The sequence below is a fragment of the Silene latifolia genome, chromosome 2, assembly GCF_048544455.1.
Source record: "Silene latifolia isolate original U9 population chromosome 2, ASM4854445v1, whole genome shotgun sequence".
Classification (NCBI taxonomy): Eukaryota; Viridiplantae; Streptophyta; class Magnoliopsida; order Caryophyllales; family Caryophyllaceae; genus Silene; species Silene latifolia.
The window spans coordinates 106,464,289-106,479,398 of NC_133527.1; the positions used below are offsets into that span (position 1 = coordinate 106,464,289).

The following is a 15,110-nucleotide window of genomic DNA, read 5'->3' on the forward strand; positions in this document are numbered from 1 at the left end:
ACATTTGCAAAAACCATATTAGTCATATACAAATCATCATCCTTGGTTCAACATACCACGTCTGTTCAACCCGAGTACGATGATAAACTTTGACTAATTACAAAGCAATGAACTTGACATAATTAGTTCATATCAAGCAGTTTTTTTATACTTTAATTACAAAGCAATGGACTTAATATAATTAGTTTATAACAAGCATTTTTGGATCCTTTTTTACAAAACTATTCATGTCAAGCTTGAAAAATCGAACCCGGCATCGAATATTATCAAGACAATGATAATTATTTCGAGTCTCGTTCTCCATATTAGCACGAAAACGGTTTTAAAGACCTTTTCAACAAAAGCAGGTTTTAATAACCTTATACTAATAATTTCACTAACTTTTTAAACAACCAGGAGAGGCTCCATATGTCGCCTGATGGCTCGCACCCTTAGGCAGCTTCTACTTTCAACATTTCAAGTCTTGACAGGCCTCCTTGCATAGCCTGACAGCTCGCGCCTCAATGGTTGTCTGGCACTGCTGGTGTCCTACTTCCAGCACTCTTCCAGGACGATCCCGACTTCGTTTAACCCGAATACAGGACGGATCAGATTGATGAGGTCGCATTTTACACATTGCATTTCAAAGCACTTTTTTTAAGACAAATGGATCAAGTTAAGCACCATAAACCTAACTCGGTAAATGGATCTTTAATTTCCATCTTCCGTGCAAATCAACATTAAATCAAACCCGACATTAATAACTTGATACTTGGATAAACAACCGACTTATCAAATTTTCGCATGGTAGGTTTAAACTTGTGGATGCGCATGATGTGACCATTATTTGAGCATATTTAGTCCCCGAATTAGCCCCGTTCCTATGTTTTTTAGTGCATATTTGGGTCATTTACTATCTTTAGTCCTTTGTTTTGCATATTCTTTGAGGTTTTGTTTCCTTGGTAGGAGAGGAGTGCAAACCTTGTATTTTCATGGCAAAATAGAGCTAAATTGATCGAATCTAATGACCAAGCATCAAAGAGAAGATAAGACTAGAAGGCCTTTGTACATATTATAGTAGAAGGGCAATGATGAAGAAATCCTTGCATCCCCGACAAAATCCCGGAGGATTATTGGGAGAAGAGAAGAAGAAAAGAAGAAAAGGAAGGATGGGACGAGATCCGCTCGTCCAACCAGGCAGGACGCTCGTCCAAGACTGCAAGAATCCGAGCGTCTTTGCCATAGGGACGCCCGTCCAGAAGCCACCCAGGACGCTCGTCCAAGCAGCAATCCGCCCGTCCAACGACCTGAGAATTCGCTCGTCCCGACCCTTGGACGTTCGGTGATACGTGCTTTTTATATAGTCTTTTTAGCCTATTTCAGCACGTATTTCTATGCATTTTTATACTGTTTTTATAGTATTTTGCCCCGAATTGGCTACTTTGGTTCGTTTTGTCCATTTTGTAGAAATGAACGCGAAAGTAATGGAATCATACCCCTTTTCGTCCTTTTTGCATGCATTTAGAGGAGACGGGATTTTTCCAGAGTGAGATACTACGTTGGAAGCATCATGGCACGGATTACGAGGCATTTAGGCGCGGACTTGAGCTGAAACGAAGACGAAGAACTCGATCGAGCAGTTTTACCACTCGATCGAGTGGTTTTTACGTCCCAGGATGGTCGATCGAGTGGTTTTCCACTCGATCCTTAGCTTGCAGAAAGACAGGTTACTCGATCGAGTAACTTTTTACTCGATCGAGTAGTTGCATTTTAGGATTTACTCGATCGAGTAGATTTTCTACTCGATCGAGTGGTTTGAGCTTAATTTTACTCGATCGAGTGGTTTTCCACTCGATCCTTAGCTTGCAGAAAGACAGGTTACTCGATCGAGTAGTTGCATTTTAGGATTTACTCGATCGAGTGGTTTGAGCTTAATTTTACTCGATCGAGTGATATAAAGTTACTCGATCGAGTAGTTTTTGTTATTGGGCTTGGGTCCGTGACGCATTAGGTCTAATTACGCATAGGTTTATTATAAATAAGGAGATTAGTCTTGCTAATCGGACATCTCTCATCATACATCTCTTAGTTTACATCTCAAACACTTTGCTATGATTTCCGATCTACAACTTTGTAACCGTACTCTTTCCCTTTTAATTCATTCTTGTTCTTTTATTGCTTTTTTTTATTTCTCTATTTAGTTATCATGTCTTATGTTATTAGATTAGCCATTGCTAGTGTAGTATCCCAAGCCATGTGTAGCTAATTCCTTTAATATGTTAGGACTGGGGAAACCGTGGTAGCAATATGTTATAATCGACAAGATTAGATTAGTTTTGCGACAATAATTGTATTAAGCAATATAATTGTGATTAGGTTGAATGAATGCATGCAGGAGACCGATTAATTAGTTACCCCCAACCTTGATCGAATGATTGGAAGGGAAGGCTTGCTTAATTACAATAGGTGATACCTAACTAGGGCGAAAGCTAAATTAGGGAGACCCTAGGGCGATTAGAGACCGAAAGGGTATAATCGTAGGTTTAAGGACCGAAAGGTGACGACCTCGCTCTTCTTATCAATAATTTAATTGACTCAGTTGACCCGATAGTGTAGTTGCCACGGTAGACCGATCCCTAGCATATTTTCTCTTTTATCTGATTTACCCCTGTATTTCTTCCTTTTATCTATTGTTTTGATTTCTCTTCCCTTAATCCTCGTAGTGTAGTTACCAAACAATTAAAACCCCCGTTACTCTTAGACTAACTTAAAACAGATAAATCTCATTTTTGCCTCCCTGTAGAGATCGATCCTACTTACCGCTAGCTTCTGTTAGTTGTACTTAGGTTTATTTTTGATACTGCGACGACCGGTGTCAAATTTTGGCGCCGTTGCCGAGGAAGCAATTTCCCTATTTGTTTTCGTTCCGTTTATTTTATCTGTCTCAAGGAATTTCTATTCCTTGAGGCCGTTCTTATTATTTTCTTTCAGTGATGTTTATGCCCAGGTCAGGCAGGTTTGAATTAGTTTTAGCTGATTCAGAGCCAGAGAGATTATTCAGGCATAGACTCCGTCTGCAAAGGAAATCACGAAAGGAAGACTTGAGTACTTTCGAGCCAGAGCTACATCACTCTCTTTTCGAAGACAGTCCGATTTCTACAGTAAAGATGCCAAAGCTTTCTAGTCATACAGTGCCTAAAGCATCCTCTATTCCGAAGGGTTTCAATCTCCAGACTAAGGATGGGAATACATTCGACATCCGTCCTTTTTATATCAATCTGGTGGAGAGAAATATTTATAGAGGTGTGGCAGGTGAAGATCCGAGGAAGCATATGGAGACCTTTACCGATTACTATTCTACTATCCCCGCCACTAAAGGGGTAACTCAAGATAAGATTAAGGAAGTTTTATTTCCTTTTTCTTTAGCTGATTCAGCCAGGGAGTGGTTTACTGACTTGGACCGCACAGCTGCTGGGGTTACAGATTGGGAGTCTCTTGCTCTTGCATTTTACAAGAGATATTTCCCTCCACAACGCACCAATCTGCTGAGGGACAAGATTACTAGTTTCAGACAGGCTCCCGATGAAAGTTTCTATGAGGCATGGTCGCGATTCAAGATGTTGGTGAGGTCTATTCCTCACCATGGTTTTGACCCATGGTTTCTAGCTAATCAGTTCTACAATGGGCTGTATGATGACCACAGAGCCATACTTGATGCGGCATCTAGTGGGAGATTTCAGGAGAACACCGATGATGATAAGGGGTGGTCTCTTATTGAAGAGATGGCTAATCACAGTGCTGCGTATGGTAACTCGAGGGATGGGATTAGAACAGTTCATGCAGTTGATAAGCAGGTTTTGGCTCAGCTGGAGCCCATGAATGCTAGATTTGACAAGTTGGAGCTACAAGCTATTGGGGAGCCTCAGACGGTCCATGTTCTTACTAGAGGAGAGATCGTTTCTTGTGAGAGATGTGGGAGTAATGATGGCCACACTGCTGTTGGCTGTCTTGTAGAGAAGGAACAAGTCCTTGCCTTTCAGCAATATAGGCAAGGAGGAGGTTCCTATTACAATAATCAAGGGGCAGTCCACCCCAATTTGAGGTGGACTAGTCAAAATGTGCTCAATCCTACACCTCCTCCGCACCAACAGCAGCCTTATATTCCTCCACATAAGAATCAACAAGGCTTTCAGAAGCCTCCTTCCTTTACTCCTCCCAACCATGGTGCATCATCATCCGGTGGGGTGAGTGAAATTGGTGAGCTGAAATCTATGTTGCAAGCCTTTACAAAGCAGTTTCAGCTGAGTGATCAACAGAAAGATGCGTCCATAAAGGCACTTGAAACTCAAGTTGCCCAACTAGCCATGAACCAATCCACAAGAAAGCAGGGTCAATTACCGACTCAAAATGAGAAGAATCCACATGAGACGGTAAATTTCATTAATCTAAGAAGCGGTCGTTCATATGAGGGACCGGAAATGCAAAAATCAGACCCGAGGAAGGCTAAAACTGATGATGAATAGTGTTCTGTCGAAGAAAGTGAGCTCACGGCTAAGCAAGTGCTCGATCAACTGGTTTCAGGTGGTCGATCGAGCAGATTTGGGGATGAAAGTGCTCGATCGAGTGGTTTTTCCACTCGATCGAGTGATCAAGGAAATGGTACTGGTCCATCGAGTAGTTTATCTACTCGATCGAGTGAAGAGCAAAATGGAGTTGCTCGATCGATTGAAAATTTCACTCGATCGAGTGATATTATTGAAGATTCTACTCAATCGAATGGGTATATTGGTCGATCGTGTAGTTTTGATGACGGGAAGCTTATTCGAGAGCCTGCTAGTGCTCGTTTGAGCGATAAATCACCGGAAAGACCTCGTTGGAGAGGTAAGAAGCGTCCAAAGGATACAGAACTTGCTCCGGAAGATACATTGGAAGAGAGAAACAAGGGACTCGAGATACCTATCACGGTTCCCTTCCCGAGGCGTCTGCAGAATACTAAGGCCAATCAACAATTCGGCAAATTTATCGAACTTCTGAAAAGCTTGGAAGTCACTGTGCCGTTCACTGAGTTGCTGACAAAGGTACCCTTGATACCCGTCGTTGTGAGTACCAAAGATAATATTTATAATCTCCTATTAAGACTAACCTAGGCTAGTGGTAATAGGGTCGAACCACAAGGAGGCAGTTGTAAATTCTAGTTAATCTATATTCAGTCTAAGGTAGCAATTGTGGGGGTTGATTTGAGTTGGTCTACAGCTAACAGTAAAGAAAGATAATAAACTAAAAAGATGGATTAAACAGATAAAGAAGGGGTACTAGGATGGTCGGTTCATTATAGCTTCGGCGGCAGCAAACTAAGTAGGTCTGAGTCAACACAGGTGAGGCGGGAAATAAAGAGGTCCTCTCGGTCCACTCTTAACAGATAGCATCTTTCGATCTCGCTATAAGTCCCTAATATCACTAATACTAACTCTCGTTCTTGAAAAGTGACTAACGGTCTAAACTATACCTATCTTTCGATCTTAGCACAGTTTAGTCGATTCAATTGATGATCTAACAACTTACCCTATCTTTCGATCTATTGGGTCAGTCATAAAAGGGATATCTAACTGGTCGCAGGCATTCGATTCGTTAAATACAACAATTAAAATCAATTAAAACGTATTAAAGCTCACAAGGTCAGTTGATCGACCGGGTAAGGTGGTTGATCGACTAACACGCGGGTTCAGACCGTGTTCAATCTAATACCGCCTATGCTACAACTCGCCTACATCCTAGCACAAATAACTTAGCTACTCATGGCAATGATGAAAACTATAACAACATTAAAGATTAAAACTACGGAATTCATGCTTGAATTGACGATATAAAGAAATTTCATAAGATGATAATTATGGCTTTCGGGAAACTAACTAGCAAATCTAATTCTACGAATGCAATAAAGATGAACTTAATTAAGAACAAGGAAATACCGAAATTGCAGAGGAAAGGTTAAAACCGCGAATGAGAATCCGATGCAAAACCAAATTCCAAACCCTAATTCTATAAAACTAAAACTGAATGTAATTTCTAATGATAAAGCTTGATTAAAAACCCCCGATCCTAAACTGAAAGTTTGTGTTACGTTATATAGCAAATAAGCGTAACAATTATTCCAAAACCTAAACTTCACGGGCTTCAAGATTCACGGTCTTTTAATTCACGTCTGAAATAGCAATCTGGTCGATCGACTGATATGACTGGTCGATCGACTGCTTGGAAGTGAACATTAGCTTCTGGAACCCGAACATTGGTCGATCGACTGATTGGACTGGTCGATCGACTGCTTGAGCTGCTACTTGACTTCTATAGACTCGTGGATTTATCTTTTGGGCCTTGAAATGCGCACCAAGCTCGTTCCTTAAGCAAATACTTCTCGTCACATGCAATGCAGGATACTCGGGGACGGATTTAGCTTGATTTCCGCTGGATTCTTCACATTTCTGCAATAATGTACAAAATACGGAAGTAGACGGAAATAGGGAGAAATGCAGCATAAACTACATGAATGAGCTCTGAAATGCGTGCAAAATGGGATGTAAAACATCATATAAAAGACACGCATCAAACTTACCCAAACCAAACCCTTGCTTGTCCCCAAGCAAGAACTAGACTCGATCTAATGACCTAATGGAACGAGTTCAGTCTCAGAGCGAAATGCAAACTGTTAAGCCTAAACCAATTTAATGCACAACCAACAATCAATTAGTAATGTGAATCATGCAAACGAGTTATGGAGTCGTCAAAGACATGCTGAACCGCCAACTGTAGAGACTTATCAAATTGGACTCTCACGGGTCGCTCAAATCACTCAATAAGTACAGGTGAATATATGTAAGATAGAAAGAATTAATTTTGTAGTGACTCTCACCTAACTACGACCTATGAACACATGCCAGTAATGAAATATGAAAGAAATCTCTATGACCGTACATATGGATTCCAACCAAACAGATGACCAAAGACACATGCCGAGGTATATATGGTATATGTGTAGTATGGGTAAGAAGAGGCAAAACATTTTATGGTAAAGTGGAGGTACAGGTGATCAAGCTAGTACCAAAACGGAACCAAATGGCAACATCCAACTTCTTGCTCATAGACAAACGAAACGGTGCTATAACAAGCACAAATCTCACAGTCTACAAAATACTAAATAAATAAACTCCCCATAGGATACGAATGAATCATGGGAGCAAAAATCGCCAAAAGATAAGGATTAAATTATGCGAATTGATTTTTTTTTTCTTTTTTCTTTTCCTCCGAACTTCAGTCGATCGACTATATATGGCAGTCGATCGACTGCTTTGAACAGTACAGAACCTTTTTTTTTTTCTTTTTCGACTCATTTTCATCTTTTCTTTTTCTTTTTTCTTTTCCTTTTCTTTCTTTCTTTCCCAATAACGTCTCGACAGAGCATATGCCACCAAAAACGAGTAACAATCCCAAGAACACAGACTACTAGCTTGACAAAGGACATGCTAATTGTAGGATGTAGTAAATGGGACAAAAAGGCTATTTTTGGCAGTGTGTAGTTTATGGGCAAAAAGAGAAAAGGGAAACCTCTACCACATGTGTCAACAAACCACAAACCGAATGCATACAGGTATTAAGTAGATTAAATTCATATTTATGCAAATTAAGGAAACATGTCTCATAAGGAAAACTACTCACATTCCTAAATAAACCGGTCATAGATGTCACCAGTTATAGGCTCTAATAACTCAGAAATATGATGTAGCTTGCCAATTATTAAAGTCAAGTCTCAAGTCCAGCAAATAATTAACGAAAACTCGTAGATATGCATAAGCGATTCTACTAATAACATGTTAATTTAGCAAGGCTCAGGCGTAAACAGATGCAAATGCAATGTCATCAATGAAATACTACCGTTCCGACTCGACCTATATGCTAAAATAAACGTGCATTTTATGGGAATTTTTTTGAAATTTTCAAATTTTTTGGAATTTTGTATATATAAGAGAAATGAAATGAAACAATGCAAAACAAAATTAAACGTGAATGCAAGCAAATGATATGCGACGCAAAACCCTTCCCCAAACCAAATCGCACAATGTCCCCATTGTGCAAAATCATGTAGTGAAGAAAAGAGAAATGGGAATTTGCGAGAAAGGAAATAAATATGACATGAAGTAAAGAAATCAGGAACTCACAAGACTTTAAGCGCAAAGGAAACCTCCCCAAACCAGCGTGAGCTAGGAGGTTTCAGTAGCCAGCAGTGCTACCAATAAGTACCTGAAAGACAGACAAAAACCACGCATAAAACCGAGAAAGACAATAATGAAGCGGTAAAATTGTGTACAAATGAGAAAATCAGAAGAAATAAATAAAACGACGGAAGATAAAGTGGAGTAGAAAACTCCCTCAAGTCCGCAAATCGACCAAACACAGCAGGGGAGAGGTCGTGATCAGGTAGAGCAGTGTCTACAGTCGATCGACCTATAGGGGCAGTCGATCGACTATATGAACAGGAACAGAAGCTCCTGGAAAGCGCAACTCAGTCGATCGACCATGATGGCCAGTCGATCGACTGAAAGTACTGCTGTACTCCTTACTTCTTCGTATTTGCTCAATGATTTGAGCTTACAAGCTCTAAATACCTGCAAGTACACAATAATACGCGCCCAAAATTGTGCAAAACCCAGAATAAAGTCTAAAGTGCTTAAAAATCCTAAACAAGCAAAATAAAATGCGAAGTTTTCGCGCACACAAAAGCAATAAAAAACTGTTCGAAAGCAATAAAATGTTTGTAAAGCTTTTGATCAACTAGTAGTTGATCAAGAAAGGCCAAGGTATGGCCCACTTCGTCGGCTTCTGGCTACTAGAGGTAGCCTCAGTGGTGCTTATCTTCTCAGCTGCACCCTTCTCAGCTTCAACAGTCGGAGAGCTCAATGGATCAACTTCGTCATCTCCCCAATCAAGGATCTCTTTGGGCTCATCGGAATCCAAATCAGACTTTATGGCCTTGACTGGCTCATCATCAACTTCCTCATCGGTTCCATAGCTCAGGCAACCAAGACCTCCTCTTTGAATGATAGGCTTTGTCGCAGCTAGAGTGACCTGCAGCTCATCCTTCCCCAAACCAGCTCCTGCAATGTCTAAAACAATAGATTCTTCCTCCTTTCTGCTCCCAATCTGGGGCGGAGGGGTTAGCACAGGAGTAGTAATAGAGACAGGCAATTCAGGAAGCACAAAGTACGATTTCTTTTCGGAAACCGTATTACATGTAACAGGCCACATGGGGTCCTTCTTTTTAGCAGGTTGGGCAAAAATGATAGAATGTTTCCCAACTTTGAAGGTCAAAGTTCCGAGCCTCGTCAATAATCGCACCAAGAGTGTGCGAAACCTTCTTCCTAGGATGATCGGTATATGGGCATCCTCAGGCATGTCAAGGACAACAAAGTCGACAGGGAAGAAAAACTTCCCTATTTGGACGGGTATGTCCTCTAGGACTCCTATAGGCTCGACCGCAGATCGGTCAGCCATCTGAACTGTCATGTCTGTGATAGCAAACCGGGTCAACTTAAGCATCCTAGCTAGACTCAAGGGCATGACGCTTATACTAGCCCCTAAATCACACAATGCCTTCTCAATTGAGAAGGTACCTATGTTGCAAGGAACAGAAAAACTGTCCGGGTCCTCTAACTTAAGGGGTGCAGTGTGAGACAGATAAGAGCAAGACTCCTTAGTTAGTGCGACAGTGTGCACTGTTTCAAGTGACCGCTTTTTGGACAAAAGTTGTTTCATAAATTTAGTATTAGCGAGTACTTGGTTAACTAACTCGAGAAAAGGAACCTGTACATTTAGACTACGGATAAATTTTTCAAATTTGCTGAAAGATACCTGTTCCTTGGTCGGCACTAGCCTCTCCGGGTAAGGGGCTGTAAGAAGTACCTTGGCCCTCTCCTCCAAATCACGCGCACCGGCATCCTTGAACTTAGGGTGGAAGTCCGTCACCTTCTCTTTGTTGAAGCTAGACCCCTCCTCAGACCGTCTCAAATGAGAACCATTAACCGTCATTGGGTCGAACTTCTCGGGACCGGGACTGACCCATCAGCACTCGGGTCTTGTCCTAAAGTCTTCGGGACTGTGGTACCCCGAAACAAGTGGTCTCGCAGATTATTTGGCATTAAAGGACGAAACTCTTCAGCATCAGCAGCGATCTCGGTCGATCGACCACTGTCCTCAGTCGATCGACCGAGATGTACAGTTCCAGAAGCTCCTGTAACCCGTGCTTCAGTCGATCGACTAGGTATATCAGTCGATCGTCTGAAATACCTGGTATACGCCTTTTTCTTTGATTTGTTCGTTGAAGCTTTCTCTTGACTCGTCTCTGGCTCATCTTTTTCAACAGTGTCCTCGACCATGGCAGGTCCCTCCAGAGTGGACCCACTCCTCAAAGTAATGGCATTTAAGGTCTCATTTTGGTCGGTTTGAGTCGGCAAGTGTCCGGGAGCTCGAGTGTTGCTTTTGCTAGCCAATTGGGCAATTTGGCTCTCTAGTAGCTTCATCCCGGCCTCTCTTGCTTGGGACTCCTTTAGCAACAAGCTCTTCAGCTCGGAGAATTCAGAATTCTGTGATTGTTGCTGCTGCGGCACATAGGGAGGTTTCTGATATTGTTGTTGCTTTTGATGAGGGGGTATATAGAGTTGTTGCTGCGGCGGAGCTTGAGTTGGGTTAAGGACATTTTGGCTCCTCCAACTCAAGTTTGGATGGGTATTCGGCTCATAGTAGGTGTTGGTCTGCCTATAGTGTTGAAAGGCAACACAAGATTCAAAGGGACTAGGGCAGTTTTTCGAGACATGGCCCTCACCTCCACACCTTTCACAGACGAAAGGACCGTCTGACACAACATTTACCTGGTACATCCCACCTTTAGAGGCTCCTCCTAGCTCATACTTGTCAAATCTCGCAGTGAGAGCCTCAAGTGCAGCAACAGAGGAAGATTCAGCAGCTCTCCTCTGGTTCCCTCTAGAATTTCCATACTCGGCCTTGTGAGTAGCCAGATCGTCAATGATCTTCCACCCCTTGGTTGCTCCCAAATTTTCAGCGAATCTTCCATTGGCTGCAGCATCCAAAATGGCCCTCTGATCGTCGTACAACCCATTATAGAAATGATTGCACAAGCTCCACTTTTCGAACCCATGGTGCGGTATGGTTCGCACCAACTTCTTGAATCGGACCCATTCTTCGTGGAAATTCTCATCTGGCCCTTGTTTAAAGCCAGTGATTTGAGCTCTAATAGCGATCGTCCTTGAAGCAGAGAAGTACTTCTTGTAGAACGCCAATGCCAATGAATTCCAGTCAGTAATCCCATGAACGGCTCGGTCCAGATCTCTATACAACTCCCTTGCAGCATCACGAAGGGAGAAGATAAACATGGTCTCCTTGATCTGGTCCTGGGTCACACCGGCTTGTGGGGGAATGGAGCAGCAGTAATCAATAAAGGTCTCCATGTGTTTAGCTGCATCTTCATTCGCAGCTCCCCCAAACTGGTATCTCTCAACCATGTTGATGTAAGAAGGCTTTGGTTCGAACTTCCTGGCATCTCCTGGTAATTCGAACCCCTTATATAAATTGTCGGTTGTCGGCTGTCGGCTCAGAATGACTAGCTATACTCGCTTCCTCGGCCATGATCGGAATTTCTGGGAAAATAACTGTCTCGGCTGAAGAGGTGGAGACGGGTGAAGACTGTTGGTCTTCCTCGAACAGATTGTGCTCGAGATAGCTTGACAGAGTACTCAGCTCTTCCTCTGTCGATAGTATCCTTCGTGCTCGTCTCAACTCGCGCAAAGATTTCTCTATCTCAGGGTCAAATGGTACTAGTTCACCACTCTGTGACCTGCGCATAAGAAGAAACTACAAAAAGAATATAAGAAGAGTTTAAGGAACAGAAGTCCCTTAATCTAAGAAAGACTAAAAATAAAAACAACTAAAATTAGGACTATTGCCTCCCCGGCAACGGCGCCAAAATTTGATACCCGTCGTTGTGAGTACCAAAGATAATATTTATAATCTCCTATTAAGACTAACCTAGGCTAGTGGTAACAAGGTCGAACCACAAGGAGGCAGTTGTAAATTCTAGTTGATCTATATTCAGTCTAAGGTAGCAGTTGTGGGGGGTTGATTTGAGTTGGTCTACAGCTAACAGTAAAGAAAGATAATAAACTAAAATGATGGATTAATCAGATAAAGAAGGGGTACTAGGATGGTTGGTTCATTATAGCTTCGGCGGCAGCAAACTAAGTCGGTCTGAGTCAACACAGGTGAGGCGGGAAATAAAGAGGTCCTCTCGGTCCACTCTTAACAGATAGCATCTTTCGATCTCGCTATAAGTCCCTAATATCACTAATACTAACTCTCGTTCTTGAAAAGTGACTAACGGTCTAAACTATACCTATCTTTCGATCTTAGCACAGTTTAGTCGATTCAATTGATGATCTAACAACTTACCCTATCTTTCGATCTATTGGGTCAGTCATAAAAGGGATATCTAACTGGTCGCAGGCATTCGATTCGTTAAATACAACAATTAAAATCAATTAAAACGTATTAAAGCTCACAAGGTCAGTCGATCGACCGGGTAAGGTGGTCGATCGACTAACACGCGGGTTCAGGCCGTGTTCAATCTAATGCCGCCTATGCTACAACTCGCCTACATCCTAGCACAAATAACTTAGCTACTCATGGCAATGATGAAAACTATAACAACATTAAAGATTAAAACTACGGAATTCATGCTTGAATTGACGATATAAAGAAATTTCATAAGATGATAATTATGGCTTTCGGGAAACTAACTAGCAAATCTAATTCTACGAATGCAATAAAGATGAACTGAATTAAGAACAAGGAAATACCGAAATTGCAGAGGAAAGGTTAAAACCGCGAATGAGAATCCGATGCAAAACCAATATTCCAAACCCTAATTCTATAAAACTAAAACTGAATGTAATTTCTGATGATAAAGCTTGATTAAAAACCCCCGATCCTAAACTGGAAGTTTGTGTTACGTTATATAGCAAATAAGCTTAACAATTATTCCAAAACCTAAACTTCACGGGCTTCAAGATTCACGGTCTTTTAATTTACGTCTGAAATAGCAATCTGGTCGATCGACTGATATGACTGGTCGATCGACTGCTTGGAAGTGAACAGTAGCTTCTGGAACCCGAACATTGGTCGATCGACTGATTGGACTGGTCGATCGACTGCTTGAGCTGCTACTTGACTTCTATAGACTCGTGGATTTGTCTTTTGGGCCTTGAAATGCGCACCAAGCTCGTTCCTTAAGCAAATACTTCTCGTCACATGCAATGCAGGATACTCGGGGATGGATTTAGCTTGATTTCTGCTGGATTCTTCACATTTCTGCAATAATGTACAAAATACGGAAGTAGACGGAAATAGGGAGAAATGCAGCATAAACTACATGAATGAGCTCTGAAATGCGTGCAAAATGGGATGTAAAACATCATATAAAAGACACGCATCAACCCTCTTATCTCAAGTTTATGAAAGAAATTTTATCGCGTAAGAGGAATATTAATGATAGCGAGACCGTAGCTTTGACTGTGGTGGGGTCAGCCCTATTTCCAAATAAGTTACCTCCTAAGCAGTCAGACCCGGGTAGTTTTTCAATTCCGTGTCATATCGGTAACTATTTGATTGATAATGCGCTATGCGATTTAGGCGCTAGCGTGAGTGTCTTACCGCTGTCTTTGGCTAAGAGACTTGGTCTAACAAAGCTGAGTTGCACTAAAATGACAGTCCAGATGGCCGATCGTAGTATATCACGGCCACTAGGCATAGTAGAAGACGTACTTGTGAGGATCGGGAGGTTCTTCATTCCCGTTGATTTCGTTGTCTTAGACATCCCCGAAGATGCACACACCCCTATTATTTTAGGGAGACCATTTTTGTCTACTGCCCGTGCAGTTATAGACGTCGGGGGAAAGAATTTGACCTTTCAGGTAGGGGACGAGGAGCTGATTTTTCATCAGTCCAAGTCCCGGAGGGCTTCCATTCAAGCTCAGCCTTGCAATGTCTCTCTTCTATTGATCCTATTATTGACACTCCAGTTGAAAATTTGGAGTAATGTGCTGCAATTGTTACCCCTCCGCCTCAGACTGAGAGCAAAAAGGAGGAAAGTTCGTCTGTTTTCCTTGATGCAGGTACAGATGAAAGCAATGAAGGAGCTGCAACAGGGTGTTGTGCAACTGCTGTCAATCAAATTGGAAGTAAGGATGCTAAAGATGGTGATAGAGGAGCAAGGACGAGGAAAGTTCGCGCTTATATGGATGTGAACTACTCCCCTCCTACCGTTTCAAACGATAATTCATGCTCATGGAAGTTGAAGAGGACAATCAACGTTGCTGAGATGACGTCCTCCAGTCAGGAGCCCTCCCAGGGGCTACTGAATTGCATTGGGAATTAAGCGGGGAAATGCCCCGTGTAACACTTTGTAATAGATAATTTTTGAATTTTCCGTCGAATTTGTTTTAATGCTTTTTATTAGGACAATTAGTTTATAGACTAATTTTAGCGTAGATTTAAGACTATAGACTATTTATATTCTTATTTGGTATGTTGGGATATTTTTGCACGTGTTTTTATGCAGGTTTGGGGAAGTTTTACGCAAATATAAAGGAAGAAAGACGAAATTCAAGAGCTTACGCGAGAAAAGAGCTCGATCGAGTACTTTTTGTACTCGATCGAGTGAAAATATGGTCGATCGAGTGCTTTTTTGGTCGATCGAGTAAAGCAATAAATGGGAGTTCTCGATCGAGTAGAAATCTACTTGATCGAGTAGATGGATCAGCACAGTGTTCGATCGAGTGGTTTAAAACCACACGATCGAGTAAAATGCACAGGACGTAGGGAGTTTTTTATTCCTTACACTCTTTTGTTCTTATTTCTCATTCATTTTTCCTAATTTTTCATCTAACACTTCCCTTTTGCGACACAAACTTCCCCAAATGACCATTTTTTCTTGCTCAATCACCAAATCCGCCTCCTACAACCTATTGCTTGCTAATTAATCTTTCAAAACCCCTTAATTTCCCCCTTGATTG

The 15,110-nt window shown here is 41.7% G+C and overlaps 1 non-coding gene across 1 annotated transcript; it reads right to left on the reverse strand.

Moving 5' to 3' along the window:
• Positions 1-3,521: 3,521 nt before the first annotated feature.
• LOC141644897 (small nucleolar RNA R71) lies at positions 3,522-3,628 on the reverse strand. Its single transcript, XR_012544499.1, has one exon. It is a non-coding gene; the product is annotated as a small nucleolar RNA R71 (small nucleolar RNA).
• Between the last annotated feature and the right edge of the window lie 11,482 nt (positions 3,629-15,110).